The sequence below is a fragment of the Salvelinus fontinalis genome, chromosome 27 (genome assembly GCF_029448725.1).
Source record: "Salvelinus fontinalis isolate EN_2023a chromosome 27, ASM2944872v1, whole genome shotgun sequence".
Classification (NCBI taxonomy): domain Eukaryota; kingdom Metazoa; phylum Chordata; class Actinopteri; order Salmoniformes; family Salmonidae; genus Salvelinus; species Salvelinus fontinalis.
Window position 1 is genome coordinate 21,561,270 of NC_074691.1, and position 16,942 is coordinate 21,578,211.

Here is a 16,942-nt window from a genome sequence, read left to right on the forward strand (position 1 = left end):
CCTGCCCTGAGCCTGCCTGCCGCTCTGCACTTTGTCAACCCACCCTGGATTATTGACCTCTGCCTGCCCTGACCCCGAGACTGCCTGCCGTTCTGTACCTTTTGGACTTTGATCTGGATCACTGACCTCTGCCTGCCCTTGACCAGTCGTTTTGCCTGCCACCTGTTCTAGTAATAAAATTTTGTTACTTCGACACTGTCTGCATCTGGGTCTTCTCCTGAAACGTGATAATCTCTCTGTCTCTCTCTTTCTCTCTCTCTATTGTTCTCTCCTAATCTGTTATCTCTCTTTATCTCTTCCCCCCCTACCTCTCTCTCCCCCTCCTGCATCTCTCTGTTCACATGCCCTGAATTCAACAGGTGTAGACCTTACCGTGAAATGCTTACTTACAAGCCCTTAACCAACAATGCAGTTCAAGAAATAGTAAAGTAAAAATAGACTAAAAAGTAACACAATAAAATAACAATAACGAGGCTATATACAGGGGGTACCGGTACTGAGTCAATGTGTGGGGTACAGGTTAGTCAAGGTAATTTGTACATGTAGGGTAAAGTGACTATGCATAGATAATAAACAGCGAGTAGCAGCTGTGTAAAAGCAAGGGGGGGTGTCAATGTAAATAGTCCAGGTGGCCATTTGATTAATTGTTCAGCTGTCTTATGTTCTGGGGGTAGAATCTGTTTAAGGTCTTGCTCACATCGGCTCTGGAGAGCTTGATCACACAGTTGTTCGGAACAGCTGGTGCTCTCATGCATGTTTCTGTGTTTCTTGCCTCGAAGCGAGCGTAAAAGATATTTAGCTCGTCTGGTAGGCTCGCGTCACCGGGCAGCTCGCGGCTGGGATTCCCTTTGTAGTCCGTAATAGTTTGCAAGCCCTGCCACATCTGACGAGCATCAGAGCCGGTGTAGTAGGATTCAATATTAGTCCTGTATTGACTCTTTGCCTGTATGACGATTCATAGTAAGCAGGATTAAATATAAGTGTCCAGATTAGTGCTCCTCTAAAGCTGCAACTCTAGCCTTTAGCTGGTGCAGATGTTGCCTGTAATCCATGGATTCTGGTTGGGATATGTACACATGGTCTCTGTGGGGACGACGTCGTCGATGCACTTATTGATGAAGCCGGTGACTGAGGTGGTATACTCCTCAATGCCATTGCATGAATCCCAGAACATATTCCAGTCTTTGCTAGCAAAACAGTCCTGTAGCGTAGCATCCGCGTCATCTGACCACAATACGATATAATCAAGATAATTAGGTGCCGATATGTTTTACGATTCTCAAAATTCTCACGATGTATTACAATCCGATATTGCGATTTTATTGCGATTCGATGTTCCAAACATATTTCTCATCATATGTAGAGAGACAAGAGAGAGCCATGATACATTTTTCTTGATCAGTCAGGGAAAGTCAGGGAAAGTGCTGAAAACATGTTGGCTCGCTATTTAAAAAGAAGATACCGGCGTTTTGGCACAGGTACAGCTGACTAGATCTAGCTAACTCTACCTAGCAAAAAACAAATCTAGACTTGGAGTCAAAGTATCGATATAATATCATTGACAATGTTATTGCGATATGTAACTGTATAGATTTTTTTACACCATCACTAGCTTACACAGGACTTTAATACTCTATTCCAATTCAGAATACAAATTATTTATTGTATTTTAACAGCAACAGTTACAACCTAGATTTTACATGTACATGTACAGCAGGCCTTTTCATCTGTACTGTTACTTAGGGTTGCACTGTCAAAACTGAAAACTATTTATTATATTTTAACAGCAACAGTTCCAACCTAGACAGTGTTTTTAATGGAGTAAAATAACATGAATAGCTATTTATATTTAATTGAATTGTTATTTGTCCTTATTGCATTTGTTTTAGACTAGCATCAGGGCAATGAAATGTACCGATTGTCACGTGTGCTCCTTCTCCGGCCTCTAGGTCATTATGGCGCACACCTGTCACCATCGTTACGCGCACCTGCACGTCATCAGACTCACCTGGACTCCATCATTTCCCTGATTACGTTCCCTATATATGTCACTCCCTTGGGTTCCTTCCCCAAGCGTCATTGTTTCTGTTTCCTGTCTGTGTGCTGTTAGTGTTTCTTGTTTTGTATTATGTTCCGCTTATTTTATTAAAACACTCACTCCGTGAACTTGCTTCCCGACTCTCAGTGCACATCGTTACACCGATATTTACTTATAGTTGCATGTTTTCATACGCTTGGGTCCCAGGAAAACAAAGAATTTCTAATTTGGGTCCCAGGCTGAAAAAGTTTAAGAACCCCTGTTGTACATGCTGGGGAAGGAACGTTAACAAAGCACTACAGCAGCACATACTCAGACAGTCTAGTCACACATACACACTCTGCTGGGCTCCTTTCCTAACATTGCAAAAACAGATACACCGGGTCGATTTCCCAGTCTGTCACTTTATAATTTAGTGACTTGTGTGTGCGATTATTGGATGTACACTACTGGTCAAAAGTTTTAGTACACCTACTCATTCAAGGGTTTTTCTTCATCAAGGTAAAGGGTGGCTATTTGAAGAATCTCAAATCTCAAATATATTTTGATTTGTTTAACACTTTCTTTGTTACTACATGATTCCATATGTGCTATTTTAATACTTTTGATGTCTTCACTATTATTATACAGTGTAGATAATATTAAAAATAAAGAAAAACCCTTGAATGAGTGCAGTGTCTTGCAAAAGTATTCACCCCCTTGGCGTTTTTCCTATTTTGTTGCATTACAACCTGTAATTTAAATAAATTTTTATTTGGATTTCATGTAATGGACATACACAAAATAGTCTAAATTGGTGAAGTGAAATGAAAAAAATAACTTTTTAAAAAAATTCCTAAAAAAATAAAAACTGAAAAGTGGTGCATGCATATGTGTTCACCCTCTTTGCTATGAAGCCCCTAAAAAAAAAAAAGGTGCAACCAATTACCTTCAGAAGTCACATAATTAGTTAAATAATGTCCACCTATGTGCAATCTAAGTGTCACATGATCTGTCACATGTTCTTAGTATATAGATATCTTGGCCAGGTCGCAATTGTAAATGAGAACTTGTTCTCAACTTGCCTACCTGGTTAAATAAAGGTTAACCTGTTGAGGACAGAGGGCGCTGTTTTCACTTTGGGGGAAAATCGTGCCCAATTTAAACGGCCTCGTACTCAATTCTTGCTCATACAATATGCATATTATTATTATTATTCGATAGAAAACACTCTCTAGTTTCTAAAACCGTTTGAATTATATCTGTGAGTAAAACAGAACTCCTTTTACAGCAAACTTCCTGATAGGAAGTGGAAAATCTGAAATCGATGCACTCTTCTAGGGGCTGCCTATTAAAGTCCTTGATGTTTAGTAGTTTAGATGCACTTCATACGTCTTCCACTAGATGTCGACAAGCAGTGAGAGAAGAAATTGAGTGTGTAACTTGATCTGGCCTCGAATTATAGCTCTTGGCATGACGTGTCACCAGTTTCCTGTTTTCTGGAGAGCGCGAGCAGGGACCTGGATTTGCCTTCTGATAAGCTGCCGTTATGGACGACTAATATCTCCGGCTTTGATTTTATTTGATACATGTGACAATATCATCGTAAAGTATGTTTTTTTCAATATAGTTTAATCAGATTATTGAAATTTTTTCGGGAGTTTTTCCGTGTTCCGTTCTCTTCCGTTTGTTGACATGGAGAGATTCGTGCCACTTGGCAAGTGTGCTTGCTAAATCGAGAGGGAAAAAGGCCGTTCTAAATCCAAACAACGATTGTTCTCGACAAAGGACCCCTTGTACAACATTCTGATGAAAGATCAGCAAAAGTAGGACCCATTTTATGATGTTATTTCATATATCTGTCGTACATGTGAACTAGTCGTTTGCGCCCAGCTTTTGGGTACTCTCTCGCTATACCTAAGCTGGATGTCGTAATGAAGTTATTTTTAGAATTCTAACACGGCGATTGCATTAGGAACTAGTGTATCTATCATTTCCTATACAACATGTATTTTTTAGTTATGTTTATGAATAGCTATTTGGTCAGAATATGTGTGTCAGAAAAAGTGTCAGAAAAATATCCGGACGTTGTGGGAAAAAGATGCTACGTTAGCACGACGTTAGCACAATGTATAACCACTGATTTCAGCTCTAAATATGCACATTTTTGAACAAAACATAAGTGTATGTATAACCTGATGTTATAGGACTGTCATCTGATGAAGCTTATCAAGGTTAGTCAAAATTATATATCTTGCTGGTTTATTCGCTATCGCTAACATGCCTATTGCTATCGCTAACGTGCCTTGATGAATGAATGCGGTAGTGTGGTAGGCTATTGTAGTAAGCTAATATAATGCTATATTGTGTTTTCGCTGTAAAACACTTAAAAAATTGGAAATATTGGCTGTATTCACAAGATGTTTGTCTTTAATTTGCTGTACACCATGTATTTTTCAGAAATGTTTTATGATGAGTATTTAGGTATTTGACGTTGGTGTCTGTAATTATTATGGCTGCTTTCGGTGCAATTTCTGATTGTAGCTGCAATGTAAACTATGATTTATACCTGAAATATGCAAATTTTTTCGAACAAAACATAGATTTATTGAATAACATGTTATAAGACTGTCATCTGATGAAGTTGTTTGTTGGTTAGTGACTAATTATATCTATATTTTGTCGTTTTTTTGAAAGCTACCTATGCGGTGGATAAATAGCGTTGTGTGTTTGGCTATTGTGGTGAGCTAACATAAATACATATTGTGTTTTCGCTGTAAAACATTTTAAAAATCGGACATGTTGGCAGGATTCACAAGATGTTTATCTTTCATTTGCCGTATTGGACTTGTTAATGTGTGCAAGTTAAATATTAAAAAAATATATATTTTGAATTTCGCGCTCTGCGAAGGCAGCGGAATGTTGTGGGTGTTCCGCTAGCTGAACCCCGGGGCGAGAAAGGTTAATTGACAGCATGCCAGGGCGGATTGCAGAGGTCTTGAAAAAGAAGGGTCAACACTGCAAATATTGACTCTGCATCAACTTCATGTAATTGTCAATAAAAGCCTTTGACACTTATAAAATGCTTGTAATTATACTTCAGTATTCCATACTAACATCTGACAAAAATATCTAAAGACACTGAAGCAGCAAACTTTGTGGAAATTAATATTTGTGTCATTCTCAAAACTTTTGGCCACGACTGTATGTAGTTGTTGTGGTTGTATGGATGTCAAAGGTTGGGACATAAACGTTTAATCCCAGGCAGGAAATCTTATAGCTCAGAGTGAAGGTTCAGAGGAGACAAAGCTCTGAAGGAACTTTCACCATGTCTGTCTGGACAACTCCTCATAAAAAGCATTCTCTAAATCTGGAATCTTCCATATCCGTTTTGGTTGGTTTCTTTTTTATAGAAATCACAGTGAAGCACAGTATGGAGTTTTTGGATGGTTTATAGTTTTCAGTGTTAGATATTGAGTAAGGCCATACGGTAAACATCGATCAACTTCCATTTTGCGATTCATTACCGTCTACTGGACAGGTTGGGCACAGTGTCCCACGAGGTGCAATTAGACCCATGACCATCTGTTTCAGTACAAGAACACTACCAGGACACACACACACACGTGTACACACACACACGTGTGTGTGTGTGTGTGTGTGTGTGTGTGTGTGTGTGTGTGTGTGTGTGTGTGTGTGTGTGTGTGTGTGTGTGTGTGTGTGTGTGTGTGTGTGTGTGTGTGTGTGTGTGTGTGTGTGTGTGTCTGTGTGTGTGTTGGTGCGCACTACAGTAGTACCATTGTGATTTACTCTAATGTGTGTAATGTATATTGTGGTGTAATGTGTGTGTGTTTGTGTTGCAGTGTCGTGTCAGGACTGAGCTGGGAGAGTTTACTGTCATCCACGCTCTGACCGGATAGATCCAAGGACATATAGCCACTACATCAAGAGACACACTTGCAGCTTTATTTTTTCACAGCCATATTTCATTAGACGCTTGTTTTATACAATTGAATGTCTTCTCAACTATTGCTGTTGTTGCTAAAAAAACATGTAGTCCATTTTGCCCTATGATGCCTGGTACCTAAAGCCTGGTATCCAAAGGCCTGGTGCCTGCAGCCTAAAGTGGATGCAGTGAGTCTTAACTTAAAGTGGAGAAACTGTGTATGGGGAATTAGGAGGGTGTTGTTCTCTCTGCCTCGATCAGCCAACACAGTCAGAGAGGGTGTGGGTGTGTGCAGGGGCGGACTGGGACCAGAAATTGTCCCTGGCATTTCTAACACACCGGCCCATTTTTTGCCTCGAGGTCCGACACCGGCCCATTTTTTCCTTGAGGCCACAATTATTATTAGCCAAATAATTACAATTTCTCTCTCACTTTCTTCTATCACAGACAGACAAACAGACACCCACCAGGCGAATGTTAGTGCAGCAGCTCTACAGGGGGCTGTGGGAGGTCCCATTGTAATTTACTCTATGTTAAATCTGGTTCGGGCTTGGGACACACTGCCAGCTAACAGTACTGTGGGGTTGGGGACATGTGCATGTACACAAGGACACACACATGCACACACACTAGGGCTGACTCCAATTAGTCAACTGGCCGATTGTTTGGTCGTTTGGCTGTTGGTCGACCGAGATTGTTTTAGTCGAGCAGTAAGAAATATATATATATATATACACACACACACATATATATAGATTGTTTTTCACCCATCTCAGTCAACTAATCCATTTCGGAGGCCTAGACTAAAAGACATTTTATGCTTGATTCGAAAATGTGGTAGGAGGCTCCATATGGAGGGTGTGACACAATAGCGGAGCCTCCAGAGGCTTGCAGAGGCCAAAACGTGCTCCCCTCCGACATTTCTGTAACAATGCAGAGGGCTCTGTAGAGCACCACATTGACATGATTTTTTGACGGTAGATGGGGGCGGTACATCTTGTATAAACACAAACTCACTTCCTTGACAACAGCTCTGCACTGCTCTGCGAAGCACAAGAAGTTTGAATGGCCTGACTTCTGCTGAGGCCATATAACCATAAATCCTGCATGGCCAATGCAGACATCGGATTGACCATGTGCCCAGATGCACAATGCCCTTCTCTCTCCAGAATTGTTTGCGTTTGATTGTTAGTGTATATCATTTCCCCATTACATATATCACCAGTAGTACATTTACCAACCTCTTAAGGATCTGCCCATTTATTTCAATTTTCGCCTAAAATGAGATACCAAAATCTAACTGTCTGTAGCTTAGGACCTGAAGCAATGATATGCACATTATTGATACCATTTGAAAGGAAACACTTTGAAGTTTGTGGAAATGTGAAATTAATATAGAAGAATATAACACATTAGATCTGGTAAAAGATAATACAAAGAAAAAAAAAAACTGTTTTTTTGTATTGTTTTTGTACCGTCATCTTTGAAGTGGAAGAGAATGGCCATAACGTATTATTCCAGCCCAGGCACAGTTTCCATTTTTGCCACTAGATGGCAGCAGTGTATGTGCAAAGTTGTAGATCCAATGAATCGTTGCAGTTCTGTTCAAAATGTTGTATCAAGACTGCCCAAATATGCCTAATTTGTTTATTAATAACGTTTCAAGTTCATAGCTGTGCACTCTCCTCAAACAATAGCATGCTATTCTTTCACTGTGATAGCTACTGTAAATTGGACAGTGAGGTTAGATTAACAAGAATGTAAGCTTTCTGCCAATATCAGATATGTCTATGTCCTGGGAAATGTTCTTGTTACTTGCAATGTCATGCTAATCACATTAGCCTACGTTAGCTCAACCGTTCTGAGGGTGGGACATGGATCTGTATCCTTAAGAGGTTTTAATTCCTGTAATTTCTAATCTACAATGTTCATTACTTTGGTTAAGGTAATTTCTTTTAATGCATTCAATATTATTATTCCAGTTTTCCCGTTCTCATTGTCAGAGTGGACACATTGTTTGCAGAGTGCTCCTGTCAATTTTGAGTAAGTACGCGCATGCATAGAAGTAGGCCTTTAGGCTACCTGGCCTGCACTCAAATGTAGGCATAAAAATATGCCCATTTGGGGATCTGATAGTATTTCTGATTGGCGTAACACACCACAACTAATGACCTGTGGAACATCTCAAAGTAATGTTTTCTTCACCTCAAAGAGCAAGCAAACAAAGTCTGTTTTTACATCTATTGAGAATTACAATAGGTCTTCAATGTACTTCCAGCTCTCTCCCTTTCGATAACCACAGCGTGAAAGGGAAAAATGTAATACTCTGATCCAATAGAAACGTCATAAAATAGGCCTACCTGATTACTTCTTATCAGTGCTTGACTTGGACTGAAATAGGTTCCGGTATTCATTTTGGGTGCTGGTACTGTTTATATTTAAGGTGCAGGAGCTCCACAATACTTTTGAGATATCAATCAAATCAATCAAATGTATTTCTAAAGCCCTTCTTACATCAGCTGATGTCACAAAGTGCTGTACAGAAACCCAGCCTAAAACCACAAACAGCAAGCAATGCAGGTGTAGTAGCACGGTGGCTAGGAAAAACTCCCTAGAAAGGCCAGAACCTAGGAAGAAACCTAGAGAGGAACCAGGCTATGAGGAGTGGCCAGTCCTCTTCTGGCTGTGCCGGGTGGAGATTATTACAGAACATGGCCAAGATGTTCAAATGTTCGTAAATGACCAGCAGGGTCAAATAATAATAATCACAGTGGTTGTCGAGGGTGCAACAGGTCAGCACCTCAGGATTAAATGTCAGTTGGCTTTTCATAGCCGATCATTCAGAGTATCTACCGTTCCTGCTGTCTCTAGAGAGTTGAAAACAGCAGGTCTGGAACAGGTAGCGCGTCCGGTGAACAGGTCAGGGTTCCATAGCCGCAGGCAGAACAGTTGAAACTGGAGCAGCAGCACGGCCAGGTGGACTGGGGACAGCAAGGTGTCATCAGGCCAGGTAGTCCTGAGGCATGATTCTAGGGTTCAGGTCCTCCGAGGGAGAGAAAGAATGAAAGAAAGAGAGAAAGAGAGAGAGAAAGAGAGAGAATTAGAGAGAGCATACTTAAATTCACACAGGACACCGGAAAAGACAGGAGAAATACTCCAGATATAACAAGCTGACCCTAGCCCCCCGACACATAAACTACTGCAGCATAAATACTGGAGGTTGAGACAGGAAGGATCGGGAGACACTGTGGCACGGTCCGACAATGCCCCCGGACAGGGCCAAACAGGCAGGATATAACCCCATCGACATTGCCAAAGCACAGTCCCCACACCACTAGAGGGATATCTTCAACCACCAACTTACCATCCTGAGACAAGGCCGAGTATAGCCCACGAAGATCTCCCCCACGGCACAACCCAAGGGGGGGCGCCAACCCGGACAGGAACCCATTCAAGTATTCTATGAGGAAGTGTTCTACTATTCTATGAGGAACAGGAGCTCCAGCAGTAGAACATTTGATGTGCCGGTATTCAGCTCCGGTGAGCTCCTACCCAAGTCAAGCATGACTTCTTATCCCTTGTGCAAATAGCCTACAGCTGTGTCTGTCCCGAGCTCACTGGTGCAGGAAACTGAGGGCCCAGAATATTTTATACAATGTTGCAAGTTAATAGTTGATACAATGTTTGAAGTTCGTTGCAGACAGGCCATGTATAGCCAATGTGATTTATAGGATATTTATTTTTATCAGGTTATTTTCTACCTGTAAGCTGCAATGTTTTATTTGTGTCACGCCCTGATCTGTTTCACCTGTCCTTGTGCTTGTCTTCACCCCCCTCCAGGTGTTTCCCATCTTCCCTATCATCCCCTGTGTATTTATTCCTGTGTTCTCTGTCTGTTTGTTGCCAGTTCGTCTTGTACGTTTTTCCAGTCAACCAGCCTGTTTTCCCGTACTCCTGCTTCTATTCTCTTTTGCTATTCCTCTCAGTTTTGACCCCTGCCTGTCCTGTCTCTGAGCCCGCCTGCCTTACCACTCTGCCTGCCCCCGACCCTGAGCCTGCCTGTCGACCTGTACCTCTGCCTCCCTCTGGATTACCGACCTCTGCCTGCCTTGACCTGTCTACTGCTTGCCACTTTTGGAACATTAAACATTGTTTCTTCGACAGTCTGTATCTGCGTCTTACCTTGATCTCTGATAATTTGTTAGCTTTATGTAGGCTACTTTTACATAGTTGACAATGGCAATAAAAGTTACTTTTTAAGTTTGTATAATTTTCATTGAGATTTGGATAGAATTTTGATTAATCACTTGACAATGATTTTCAGATATGAAGACATTATAATAAATTAAATGAAACTGTTTCATAAAAATGTGCATATGAAAACCATAACTGGCATGCAAATTGTTAGAAATGGTAAGATAAATTGGCATTCCACATGAAAGTTCGCTGACTTCTCATGTAGCCTATTACCAGCAACTTCAAGAGAGTAATGGTAGAATCTGCAAAAGCCAGCAGGAGCGGGAGGAGAATAGTTGGGTCAGGTTAAGTTTGTTTTCTTCTGATTATCTAGATACTGTATCTGCCGCCCTCTTGAGGCATTTGTCTTATTTCATCAAACCGTAAGCTTTAAGCATCAGACAAGCACAGTACGTACAGTATAGATAATTTTATTAAAATGTCTGTCTATGTAAAAATACACGTTTAAAGATGTCGACCAATGGACAGACGACTTTCAGTCAACCAAGATTTTTAGGATAGGTAGTTGGGGACAGCCCTAACACACACACTGCCAGCTAATGTTGCTGTTTTAACTCCAGGCACATCTTCACAGCGACTCCAGAGCAGGCAGCCAAGGCAGGAGGAGACAACAGTCAAAAGGCTTTGTATAACCAGCATTTTACTGTCAATGAGTCATCATAAACATAATGACAACCAAATCATCCAGTTAGCCTAATTAAAATGCCTGGGTTGGAATCACCAGCAGGAAGTCTCTAAATAAAGCCTGTAATTAATTAATATGGAACATGTCCAGAGCTAAATAACATTGATCACCACTCACAACACTCGTCTATTTTTACATGTATTCTGTATCATTGTGGCTACATAGAAGACACAAATAACATTTTAATTAGTCAGAAAGTGTGTCACGTTCCTGACCTGTTTTCCGTTGTTTTTATATGTGTTTAGTGTGGTCAGGGCGTGGTGAGCTGGGTGGGTAGTCTATGTTATGTATTTCTATGTTGGGTTCAATGTGTTGCCTGATATGGTTCTCAATTAGGGGCAGGTGTTTGACGTTTCCTCTGATTGAGAACCATATTAACCCACTGTTTCTAGGCCGTCATTGTCACGTTCCTGACCTATTTATGTTAGTTTGTTATGTGTGTTAGTTGGTCAGGACGTGAGGTTGGGTGGGCATTCTATGTTTTCTGTTTCTGTGTTGGTTTTGGGTTGCCTGGTATGGCTCTTAATTAGAGGCAGGTGTTTGGCGTTCCTCTAATTAAGAGTCATATTTAGGTAGGCGTTGTCACAGTGTTCGTTGTGGGTGATTGTCTTCCGTGTCTGTGTAATTGTTTGCACCATACGGGACTGTTACGGTTTGTGTAGTCTAATTGTCCTATTCGTGCGTTCTTCTTGTTTTTATGTAAGTTCGTCGTATAGGTCTGTCTACACCGTTTTGTTGTTTTTGTTAGTTTATACAAGTTCGTGTCTTTTGTTAAATAAATATGTGTTCAAACTTCGCTGCGCCTTGGTTCCCTCAATACTCCTCCTTTTCGGTCGAAGAGGAGGAGGACCGCCGTTACAGAATCACCCACCAAATCTCCAGAACCAAGCAGCGGAGTAAATGGAGTAAGGGACAGGAAAAGAAGGAGGAATGGACTTGGGACGATATATTGGACGGGAAAGGTTGCTGCACATGGGAGGAGATCCTGGCTGGTAGGGATCGCCTCCCATGGGAACAGCTGGAGGCACTGAGGAGAGCAGAGGCTACCGGAGAGAGGAACCGGAGTTATGAGGGAACGCGTCTGGCACGGAAGCCCAAAAAGCCCGTGAGTAACACCCAAACATTTCTTGGGGGGGGGCTAAGAGGTAGTGGGCCAAGGGCAGGTAGGAGACCTGCGCCCACTTCCCAGGCTTACCGTGGAGAGCGGGAGTACGGGCAGGCGCCGTGTTACGCAGTAGAGCGCACGGTGTCTCCTGTACGAGTGCATAGTCCAGTGCGGGTTATTCCACCTCCCCGCACTGGTAGGGCTAGATTGGGTATTGAGCCAGGTGTCATGAGGCCGGCTCAACGCGTCTGGTCTCCAGTGCGTCTCCTCGGGCCGGCATACATGGCACCTGCCTTACGCATGGTTTCCCCGGTTCGCCTACATAGGCCGGTGCGGGTTATTCCACCTCCCCGCACTGGTCGGGCGACCGGGAGCATTCAACCAGGTAAGGTTGGGCAGGCTCAATGCTCAAGAGTGCCAGTACGTCTCCACGGTCCGGTATTTCCGGCGCCACCTCCCCGCCCCAGCCTAGTACCTACAGTGCCTACACTACGCACTAGGCTACCAGTGCGTCTCCTGAGCCCTGTTCCTCCTCCACGCACTCTCCCTGTAGTGCGTGTATCCAGTTCGGTACCTCCAGTTCCGGCACCACGCACTAAGCCTCCTGTGCGTATCCAGAGCCCTGTACACACTGTTTCTTCTCCCCCTACTAATCCTGATGTGCTTGTTCTCAGCCCGGTGCCACCAGTGCCGGTACCACGCACCAGGTATAGAGTGGGCTTTGAGAGTCCAGTGTGCCCTGTCCCTGCTCCCCGCACTAGCATGAAGTTGCGTGTCCTTAGCCCGGTGCCTCCAGTTCCGGCACCACGCACCAGGTCTACAGTGCGCCTTATCCGGCCAGAGCCATTCGTCTCCCCAGCGTCATCTGAGCCATCCGTCTCCCCAGCGCCATCTGAGCCATCTGTCTCCCCAGCGCCGTCTGAGCCATCCGTCTGCCATGAGCCTGCAAAGCCGCCCGTCTGCCATGAGCCTGCAAAGCCGCCCGTCTGCCATGAGCCTACAGAGCCGTCCGCCAGACAGGAGCCGCTAGAGCCGCCCGCCAGACAGGAGCCGCTAGAGCCGCCCGCCAGACAGGATCTGCCAGAGCCGCCAACCAGACAGGATCTGCCAGAGCCGCCAACCAGACAGGATCTGCCAGAGCCGCCAACCAGACAGGATCTGCCAGAGCCGCCAACCAGACAGGATCTGCCAGAGCCGCCAACCAGACAGGATCTACCAGAGCCGCCAACCAGACAGGATCTGCCAGAGCCGCCAACCAGACAGGATCTGCCAGAGCCGCCAACCAGACAGGATCTGCCAGAGCCGCCAGCGAGCCATGAGCGGCCAGAGCCGTCAGAGAGCCATGAGCGTCGAGAGCCGTCAGCCAGCCATGAGCGTCGAGAGCCGTCAGCCAGCCATGAGCGTCGAGAGCCGTCAGCCAGCCATGAGCGTCGAGAGCCGTCAGCCAGCCATGAGCGTCGAGAGCCGTCAGCCAGCCATGAGCGTCGAGAGCCGTCAGCCAGCCATGAGCGTCGAGAGCCGTCAGCCTGCCATGAGCGTCCAGATTCGTCAGTCAGCCATGAGCTGCCCTTCAGCCAGAAACGGCTATATACCCAGAACTGCCCCTCAGTCCAGAGCTGTCTCTCTGTCCGGAGCTGCCTTTCAGTCCGGAGTTGCCCCTCTATTATGATCTCCCTCTCTATCTTGATCTACCTCTTGATTCTTATCTATCCCTCTGTCTTGATTTATCCCTCTGTCCCGGTGCTGTCCCTGTCATGGATGTTACAAAGAGGATTTTGTGGGATATGGGTGGACATTTTTAGGGGTAGATGGAGGTTGGGATTGACTATGGTGGGGTGGGGACCTCGCCCGGAGCCTGAGCCACCACCGTGGTCAGATGCCCACCCAGACCCTCCCCTAGACTTTGTGCTGGTGCGCCCGGAGTTCGCACCTTATGGGGGGGGTTATGTCACGTTCCTGACCTATTTATGTTAGTTTGTTATGTGTGTTAGTTGGTCAGGACGTGAGGTTGGGTGGGCATTCTATGTTTTCTGTTTCTGTGTTGGTTTTGGGTTGCCTGGTATGGCTCTTAATTAGAGGCAGGTGTTTGGCGTTCCTCTAATTAAGAGTCATATTTAGGTAGGCGTTGTCACAGTGTTCGTTGTGGGTGATTGTCTTCCGTGTCTGTGTAATTGTTTGCACCATAAGGGACTTTTACGGTTTGTGTAGTCTAATTGTCCTATTCGTGCGTTCTTCTTGTTTTTATGTAAGTTCGTCGTATAGGTCTGTCTACACCGTTTTGTTGTTTTTGTTAGTTTATACAAGTTCGTGTCTTTTGTTAAATAAATATGTGTTCAAACTTCGCTGCGCCTTGGTTCCCTCAATACTCCTCCTTTTCGGTCGAAGAGGAGGAGGACCGCCGTTACAGTCATTGAAAATAAGGATTTGTTCTTAACTGACTTGGCTAGTTAAATAAAGGTTAAATGTACATGTGACTGGATGACAACATAATGATGTTTGTTTCCAACATTAGGAAAGCCTACGCTCCAAAATGCAATGTGGTTCAACAACAACACTGACATTTTGCCATGGCAGAGATTAGTCGCCGACACCGAGACACGCGTTGACAGCGTGGGCGTATTAATTCGGGCCTAATTACAATCGCCAAATGTCATTAGACTTTTTGGTGTGTTGTGTAGAAGATGTCTCTTTCCATTCACCACTGTTTAGAGGTTGGAAATATGTTGTGAGTGGATGAACATCACTGAGACCTTTGAAGTGATTGTTTGACAATCAGATGAAGACATCATGACTGGTTGAGTTGATGCTACGGTAAAAGGTAATACATTTTAAAAGTTAAATGACAAATCTTTAAGACTCACAGAGATCCTATTGAATTAGTAGGGATTCTATATGTAGTTCTATCATCAAGGTCTCTCACCATAGGTCTCTCACCATACAGTAGGTCTCTCACCATAGGTCCCTCACTATAGGTCCCTCATCATAGGTCCCTCACCGGGAAGAAATTGAGTCTACTTCCACCCTTGTATACACATACATACACATGCATACAAACACGTACACATACAGTACATACAGACACATACAAAAACCTTTGTTGTCTAGTGTCTCTTAGTCTAAATATGGTGTGTATGGGTAAGCATGCATCAGTGTGTGTATGTGGGACTGTGTGCTTGTATGTCAGGCATGTAAACTCAGCAAAAAAAGAAATGTCCCTTTTTCAGGACCCTGTCTTTCAAAAAAAAAAAAAAAAAATCACAGATCTTCATTGTAAAGGGTTTAAACACTGTTTCCCATGCTTGTTCAATGAACCATCAACAATTAATGAACATGCACCTGTGGAACAGTTGTTAAGACACTAACAGCTTACAGGCGGAAGGCAATTAAGGTCACAGTTCTGAAAACTTAGGACACTAAAGAGGCCTTTCTACTGACTCTGAAAAACACCAAAAGAAAGATGTCCAGGGTCCCTGCTCATCTGCATGAACATGCCTTAGGCATGCTGCAAGGAGGCATGAGGACTGCAGATGTGGCCAGGGCAATAAATTGCAATGTCCGTACTGTGAGATGCCTTAGACAGCGCTACAGGGAGACAGGACGGACAGCTGATCGTCCTCGCAGTGGCAGAGCCTGTGTAACAACACCTGCACAGGATCGGTACATCCGAACGTCACACCTGCAAGACAGGTGCAGGATGGCCACAACAACTGTCCAAGATACACCAGGAACGCACAATCCCTCCACTCAGTGCTCAGACTGTCCGCAATAGGCTGAGAGAGGCTGGACTGAGGGCTTGTAGGCCTGTTGTAAGGCAGGTCCTCACCAGACATCACCGGCAACAACGTCGCCTATGGGCACAAACCCACCATTGCTGGACCAGAAAGGACTGGCAAAAAGTGCTCTTCACTGACGAGTCGCGATTTTGTCTCACCAGGGGTGATAGTCGGATTCGAGTTTATCGTTGAAGGAATAAGCGTTACACCGAGGAATGTACTCTGGAGGGGGATCGATTTGGAGCTGGAGGGTCCGTCATGGTCTGGGGCGTTGTGTCACAGCATCATCGGATTGAGCTTGTTGTCATTGCAAGCAATCTCAACGCTGTGCATTACAGGGAAGACATCTTCCTTCCTCATGTGGTACCCTTCCTGCAGGCTCATCCTGACATGACCCTCCAGCATGACAATGCCACCAGCCATACTGTTCAATCTGTGTGATTTCCTGCAAGACAGGAATGTCAGTGTTCTGCCATGGCCAGCGAAGAGCCCGGATCTCAATCCCATTGAGCATGTTTTGGATTTTTTAGATCAGAGGGTGAGGACTAGGGCCATTCCCCCCAGAAATGTGCGCGAACTTGCAGGTGCCTTGGTGGAAGAGTGATGTAACATCTCACAGCAAGAACTGGCAAATCTGGTGCAGTCCATGAGGAGGAGATGCACTGCAGTACTTAATGCAGCTGGTGGCCACACCAGATACTGACTGTTACTTTTGATTTTGACCCCCCCTTGCTCAGGGACACATTGTTCAATTTCTGTTAGTCACATGTCTGTGGAACTTGTTCAGTTTATGTCTCAGTTGTTGAATCTTGTTATGTTCATACACATATTTACACATACTAAGTTTGCTGAAAATATACACAGTTGACAGTGAGAGGACGTTTCTTTTTGCTGAGTTTATATGTGTATGTGTGTATTACTATGTGTGTGCTAGTTTGTGTATGGGTGTGTATTACTATGTGTGTGTTAGTTTGTGTATGTGTGTGTATTGCTATGTGTGTGTTAGTTTGTGTATGTGTGTGTATTACTATGTGTGTGTTAGTTTGTGTATGTGTGTGTATTGCTATGTGTGTGTTAGTTTGTGTATGTGTGTGTATTACTATGTGTGTGTTAGTTTGTGTATGTGTGTGTTTTACTATGTGTGTGTTAGTTTGTGTAT